This window comes from Cardiocondyla obscurior, linkage group LG05, assembly GCF_019399895.1.
Source record: "Cardiocondyla obscurior isolate alpha-2009 linkage group LG05, Cobs3.1, whole genome shotgun sequence".
Taxonomy (NCBI): domain Eukaryota; kingdom Metazoa; phylum Arthropoda; class Insecta; order Hymenoptera; family Formicidae; genus Cardiocondyla; species Cardiocondyla obscurior.
Window position 1 is genome coordinate 4844854 of NC_091868.1, and position 8279 is coordinate 4853132.

Here is an 8279-nt window from a genome sequence, read left to right on the forward strand (position 1 = left end):
GTGGTTGCTCAAAGCACGTCACATCACATTTCACGTCATGTCACGTTTATGAGATCACGTAAGATCACGAAACGTGACGGCAGTGTGTCCGCGTCTTTACAATTGCGCATGTCGGCTGCGCACGCTGATGGGGCCTGATAGCCAATGCGGTCTCGAAATACAGTGAATAATTAATGGAGAAATGCCTGAGTTATTATTAAGCTAATATCAAACAACGCCGTAAATTCAGCCACATTAAGCCAATAAAACAATATTCGTATTTTCAAACAAATATTGATAAAAAAAATAAAAATCATATAACTTAATTTAAATTATTTTGAAAAGACAACCGTATCTATAAATCGACTTGCGTACAAATAAAAACGTTAAGACACGCAATTAAAGCGTGATATTTAAATTTTAAAAAGGCACTCATTAACAAAGACAAATCAGTCTTACAAAATCAATCGATAAATGTAAACATTTAATATATTTAACATAAATTATATATCTAATCAGTATATTCCAATTAACTATTTACCAATAATGTTAATTATTATTTTAAAAATTATGATTAAATATTTAATAATTATTTAGAATTTTAAATTATTAAAATGTAAGTAAATTTATGTGGTTAAGTATAGAACGCATATAGGCATACAATTTAAAGAAAATTGTTCTAAGCAAGCTAAGAGTAAAAAGTGATACTTTAATAAGATAACACATTGGGAAAGATCCTTTGTTTTCCGATGTATAAGACAGTTTATGTTTGAGCATAATTAAAGCGGTAACTGACCGGCAGAATTTATAATAAATTAAAAACTCCTCGAGTAAAAACGGAAAGTCGCGGCGTCTAACAAAAGTAAAAACGGAAAGTCGCGGCGTCTAACAAAAGCGATAAACAGTCGGGCAGGTCGTTGAATTTTGATAATATTTATATACGACGTCATACCGCCAAGGCTAACGGTAGCTGAGGGTAACGAACTCGCGTTTAAAAAACCGTCGAGACAAAGGATCTCGCGAGAGGTCCGGACCCGCGAACGAGGATATAAAAACCACGATCTCGATCGGGCGATCAGTCGTCACAATAGATTGCGCGTAGAACTGTAAATTGTCGATCCGCTGTACATCGGAGGTCGTGCAGATCTCTCGAGTATTGAGAGAATAAATTAGTTATATTTAATTTCAACAATATAACGAGTCGAGCGCACTCATTTATTCGCATCCCACCTACATCCGGGAAACGCCGAAAATACACGACGGGCGAAAACCTGCGAGAGGCCTTGACAGTTTACAAAAATGAGCACTTGAAAGAGAACCGTGTCCTGGTGCAGACTTTCAGTTTGAATCTGCTTAGAATGTGTTCTAATACTTTTGTTGTTAATTGCTAAAAAAAGAGGAATTCAATTGTGTTGTAGTATTGCTTGTGTCGTACTACTAATTATAAAAAATTAATTAAACAATAACTTCTTTTAATTTTCGGGCTTAATTTATAGCAACTACCAACCACGCATCAATTCATATTATTTTGAATACAAATAAAATAATTTAAAAATGTGTGTAGCGAGAATCAAATAAGTAATTTTAATTTTAGAAAAAAAAAATTTCTGTACTTATAACTCTTGAAAATTTTCAAAATTGATATTTAAGAAGTGCATTGTACTGTCTAAAAAATTCATGTCCGGGTACTGATACTACTAATTTGCAAATCCTGTAAGTATGAAAAATATTGATGTTCTTCTTGTGAATGCATTAGTTTAAAAGTTGTTTTATTCTCCGCACCATTAGGAGAAAAAAAATAAGCCCATATTCTTGGTTGATTTTTATTGAAGCTTTTATAGCATCAATAATAAAAATGTTTATAAACGTTAAAGTCATGTTGCTAAAACCGCGTCTATTCTGACAAGGGGATTATCAAACCGCGTCCCCCGGGATTTGGTTGAAAAAAATATATGTTGTTTGGCATCCTTCTCCGAAATACGCGGTACAAGAACTCTTGCCAATGTCCATTAGTTTACGAGAAAATAATTATTGCAATATTAATGGTGTATAATCTACCGCAACGATAAGTCTAACTTCCAACAGTAAGCGTGGTCGTGCGTTGAAGGCGCGCGGCTAATACGCTGGAGGTCTCGAGTTCGAAACCAGCTTTTTAGATTTTTTTTTTTTTCTTTATACAGGGTGTCCCATAGTAAAGTATCGTAATTGCAGGAGCAAGTAGGACTTGTCAAGACAAATAGAAAAATCTTTTACTATTTTGTAAAATTCTCAACCGTTATTGAGAAAAAAATTAATTTGTCTAGCGCAAGAGCGACAAGAAAGCCAAGCGTGAGTGAGAGCGACAGGCGAGTAGAGCCGTCGCTTGTCGCGCTCACTCACGCGTAGCTTCCTTGTCGCTCTTGCGCTAGACAAATTAATTTTTTTCAATAACGATTGAGAATTTTGCAAAATAGTATAGGACTTTTCGCTTGTGTCGGCGAGTTCTACCTTCTCTTACCGGCTCCATACGTATGTTTGGGACACCCTGTATACCATGTTATATCATATGGGAGTGATCGTAGGTCTACGTTTATACGGTTTATATATGGGTTTGTAATGCGTAATGCGTTTTATCATATCCGGGCGAACTTACGTTTGTAAGATTCCATATGAGTTTGTAATGTTTAATATATTTTGTACGTGTATGTCAAAAGTTGGCGCAATTATTTGATATCACTTTTTTTTTTAAATAAAGATAATTTTTTATACAGATTATTTTATACATCTGTTTTTATAAAAGATTTTTTTGTTATTTGATATCTATAATTTTGTACAGAAAACTTAAAAATTATAAATTTATATGGGTTTTTTAGAGTTGACGCAATTAATTATTTGATATCACTATTTTTGTACAAAAAATTTTATTAAGAAAGAAAATTTTTTACGCTTTACTTTAAAATACCATTTTTGCAAAAATATTTTATTTAAAAGATTAACTTATCTGGTATGCATACACTTGATGTTTTTTTTTTAACTTTTATTGTTAAGAAGAGTAATTTTGTACGGTTATTACTCATTTTGTCGTTATTTATTCATTCATTCATTCAACAATCCAAATATTTAAAACTCGTTGGGAAATACCGACAATACCTATTAAAATACTTTGTTTCTTAAACATAAGGATCTAACGTAGAGAACTATTTCAAATGAACAACGCGAATCCGTAGAAATTTCTAACAAATTTACTTATCGCCAATCTTTTGTAAGAATAATATATACGAATTTTTGGCACCTCCAGTCCAATGTTTTCTTTAACTTTTGTATCATCAATTTCAATCCAAATACTTAATGTTCCCTCTCTACACATATTTGTGTAATGTTTATCTTCAATGGATACATCATAATGAAATGCAGCATTCATAGTTTTGTAATATTGTCTAGCTATTAATATTTTGCTTGTAGAAATTGCATTTATACCAAGTTGTGACAAGAACTTTCGTTTCCGATTGCGTATAAGTAAAACGTGAGTTTCTGTGAGTGTATGTTTTGAGGGTGGAAAGGATAGAATAAAAGGGTGTTTTGAAGGGATGTTGTAGTGTAGAAGGTAGAAGGGTAAGTAAAATAGAAGGGCTATTGAAGGGAAGTAAAGGCGTGGTAGGAAAAGGTAGTTAGATAGAAAAGTAAAAGGTGTGAATATTTGGAGGTTAGGTGTGCGATAGTGAGACAAAAAAATAGAGATAGTAAGACAAAGGAGCTGAGATATAACAAAGGAATATAGGAAGGATAGAAGAGGAAAGAGTAAAGCATTAGTAAGTAAGTTAGGAAAAGGAAAGATAAAGTAAAAATGAGTGAAAAAAAAGAAATAAAAGAAAAAAAAATGGAACTGGAGATGGAAGGAAAAAAGGAAATTGAAGGTGGTGAAGAAAAAGAGAAAAAGAGGTTAGAAAGGCTATCTAGGGTGGAAACGTTGGGAAGAGAAAAATCGAATAGCTTGCCAATTAAACTGGCATTCAGGATGAGTGAAAAAAGAAAAGAAAGACAGGAAGACAAGGAAAAAAATAGAGATAAAAGGTTTTAGGAAGAGTTGTAAGATTGGAAGGTCACCAGTAAAAGGTGAGGAAGGAAAAGAGAAGAAAGAGACTTTGAAGAAGAAAGTTATAGTAAAGATAGATTTGAGAAAATAATTAAGGAGGTGAGGAATGGTTTCGAAAAGTTAAATATACAGATGGAGGAAGTTAGGGAATGTAAGGCGCAGATTAAGAAAGAGATGGAGGAATTAAAAAGAATATGGAACAGAAAGAAAATAGCTTTAGAAGAAAAAATGGATAAAAGATTGAAAGAGTTAGAAAAAAAAAATGAAAGAAAAAAAGAGTAAAGGAGTGGAAGATACGGCAGAAGAAATTGGGTGGAAGATGATGAGTTTGAAGGAAACAGTAAGAATGATGGAAATAGGTAAAGAAAGGGAGAGAAAGGAATGGAGAAAAAATAATGTAATTATTAGAGGATTAAAGTTAAAAGAGGAGTAAAGTGGCGTTGAGGAAGAAGGTGGAGGAAATATTTAAGAAAATTGGGGTAAAGGCTAAGATAGTAGACGTGAACAAGATAGGTGAGGTAAACAAGAGGGGTTATAGTATGGCTTGGGTAAAATTGGAAAGTTTTAGGGATAAAGTAGAGATAATGAGGGAAAAAGAGAAACTGAAAGAGAGGACGGAATGGATAGGAGATGACTTAACGGAGTATAAAAGAAAAGTAGAATAGTGTATTAAGAGGGAAGCAGAGAAATATAAAAAGGAAGAAAAAAAGGTGAAAATAGGATATAAAAAATTGTGGGTAAAAAAAGATTTTTTGGTGTGGGATGATTTAAAAGAAAAATTAAGATTGTATAAAGTGGTAAAAGAAATGGAAAAGAAAGAGAGGGAAAGAAAAGGATAAGGGAAGACAAGACAAATATGAGTTTTTAAAAAATGGCGGAGAAAGAGAGATGAGGAAAAAGGAAAAGTAAGTGAGGAAAGACAAAAAGGGATTAAATTATGAAGAGAATGATGAACGAAAAAAAAGAAAAAAGAATAAAATTATAGTAGAAGATAAAAGGATAATAAAGGTGGGATTCTGGAATGTGGCGGGGTTAGGAAATAAGGATGTGAAGTTCTGAAAAAGATTGGAAAAGTGGGATGTGATTTTTTTATGAGAGACATGGATACAGTGAAGGGGTTGGAATAAGTTGAAAATGCATGTGCCAAAAAAATATGAGTGAGAAGTAAAAGGAGCAGAAAAGATTAATAGAAAAGGAAGGGCATAGTGGTATAGTGATATAGAAGGTATAGTGATGGGATGGAGAAAGAAATTAGAGGGGAAAATAATTTTAGGGAGGGATAAAAAGGAAGGAGTATTAGGATTAAAAATAAGATGTGGAAAAAGATGGTGGAAAATTGTAGGAGTATATGTAAATGGGGACTTGGATAGGATATTGGAGGAAATAGTGACGTGGATGGAAGAAAAGGAGGAAGGTGTGGAATGTTTAATAGGGGAAGATTTTAATTTAAGAACAGACGAGAAGGGGGGATTATGGGACGAGGAAGTAGAGAATGATGAAGAGGGAAAAAAGAGGAGATCAAAGGATGTAAAGATAACAAATAATGAAAAAAAGTTTTGCAAATTTTTGGAGGAAAGGGGGTAAGGAATATTAAATGGATGTATCAAAGGAAATGAAGAGGGGGAATGGACTTTTGCGGGAGGAAGGGGTAACACGGTGATAGATTATGTAATAAGTGATGTGGAATCAAAGAGTAAGATAAGGGAAATGAAAGTAGGGGAGGATATAGAATCGGATCATTTTCCGTTAATAGTGAATTTAGAAAAAAGTGTGAGGAGAGAAAAAGGAGGAAAAAAGGTAAAAAAAAAAAAAAGATAAGATTAAACTGGGATGAAGAGGAGAGAGAATTGTTTAAAGAAAAATATGGAGAGTTGAAAGAAGAAAAGGATAAAATTGGAGAAAGCTGGGAAGAATTATGTAAAAAGATAAAAGGGGTTAAAAAAGTAATAAATGGAAGAAAAGAAGATAGGAAAGAACAAGCAAAGGAAGTATGGTGGGATAAAGAATGCAGAGAAGGCAAAAAGAAAGTAAAAGAAGAACTAAAAAATGGAGAAGAATAAAGAGTAATGGGGAAGAGTATAGGAAGGTAACGAGAATATATAAGAAGTTATGTGAACAGAAAAAGGGGATAGAGAAAAATAAATGGGAAAAGAAAATAGAAGCAGTAAAGACGGAAGGAGATGTATGAAAAATAATAAATAAGAAAAAGAAGAGGAAGCAGGAAATAAATGAAAAAATTGAATTAAGGGAATGGGATAAATATTTCAGAGAAATGCTAGGGGGTGAAATAGAAGATAGGAGGAGATCTGGAAGAAGAGTGGAAAGATGATGATGAAGAAAAAGAGCTGGAAAGAGAAGAATTTGAAAAGGCGATAAGAGGATTAAAAAAGGGAAAAGCAGCAGAAAGTGATGACTTAGAAAATGAAGTATGGAAATGGGGAGAGAGGAGAGGAAGTGAAAGAAGGATTATGGAAAATTTGTAGAAAAGTATGGAAAGAAGGTGGAATGCCGAAGGAATGGAGAAAGGGTATTGTAGTACCCGTGCTGAAAAAAGGAAAAAAAGAAAAGGTGGGGGATTACAGAGGAATAACACTGACGCAAACGGCGTATAAAGTCTATGCACCGGTGTTATCTGAAAGATTAAGGAAAGATATAAAGGATAAAAGTATATTACCGCTGAGTCAGGCGGGTTTTAGGAAATAAATGGGAATGATAGATCAGATTTTTATATTGAATTTTTTGATTAATAGAAAGATTGAAAAGAAAGAAGAAATAATAGTGATAGCATTTATAGATATGAAGGCAGCGTTTGACTCCGTGGACAGAAGAAAGCTAGTGGAAGCTATGAGGAAAAAAAGAGTTAGAGAAGGGCTGGTAAAAAGATGTAAAGAGATATTAGAGGAAACGGTATGTAAGGTAAGGGTAAGAAATGAGGAAGGGAAGAGTTTTTGGACTGGGAAGGGGGTGAGACAGGGGTGTCCGCTGAGCCCAAGTTTGTTTAGAGTTTTATTGGCAGATATAGATGAGGATTTAGAAAAAGGGGGGTGGGGTGGAATTAAAATTAAAAGGAAAATGATTTTTTTATTAGCATATGCGGATGACATGGCTCTGATGGCAGAAAATGAGGCAGGGATGAAGGGTATGATAAAGACATTGGAAGAATATGTGGATAGGAAGGGTTTAGAGGTGAATGTAGAAAAAACAAAGATATTAAGATGTAGGAAGGGAGGTGAAAAATGGAAAAGGGTAAAATAGAATTGGAAGGGAAAGGAAATTGAAGAAGTAAAGAATTTTAGGTATCTTAAATATACGGTTACAAGAAATGGAGACCAAAGGTAACATGTGAGGGAAAAGGTTAAAAAGGCGGCAAAGGTAATGGGACAAGTCTGGGGCGTAGGGAAGAGTAAATTTGGAAAAGATTGGAGTAGAAGAATATGGATGTTTGATAGGCTAGTATGGTCTGTGGCGAATTATGGGGTAGAAATATGGGGTTAGAGGGAAAGGGAGGAAATACAGAGTCTGCAGGACAGGTATTTAAGGTGGTTGTTAGGAGTGAAAAGGCAGGTACCGGGATATATGATAAGAGAAGAATTACAGAGAGAAAAGTTAAAAGGTAGAGCAGGAATGAGGGCATGGAAATATGAGATGAGATTAAATGAAGAAAGAGGAGGGGAATTAGCAAGTTGGTGTTGGAAAGAAATTAAAGAAAAAGCAAGGGAGGGAAAGACAATAGGCAGATGGGAAAAGGAAAGGGAAGAATATTATGAAAAAGTGGATTAATCAATAAAGGAAGTGGAGGAAAAGAGGATAAAGGGGGATCTGAGGTGGGAAGTATTAGTTAAAAAAGATAAAGAAATACAAAGAAAGGAGAGAAAGAAAGAAGAATAGAGTCAAGATTTAATAAGTTTTATAAAAGAATTAAGAAAAAGGGGGTCCCAGAGTATTTAAAAAATGGATGGAAAGAAGAGAGATGGATGAGAATGGCAAGATTTAGATTAAGAAATGAAATAAAAGGATATAGATATTGGGAAAGTGAAGAGGGAAGAAAATGTAGGATGTGCAGAAAGAAGGAAAAAAAATGGGATCATGTATGGACAGAATGTATAGATTGGGAAGAGGGGAGAAATTGGGAGAAAGTAGTAGAAGAAATTTTGGGTAAGGAAGGAAAGGGGGAAGAATGGTTGGAAATATTGGAAAGAACTAGGGAAGGGATGGATACGAATAAAAG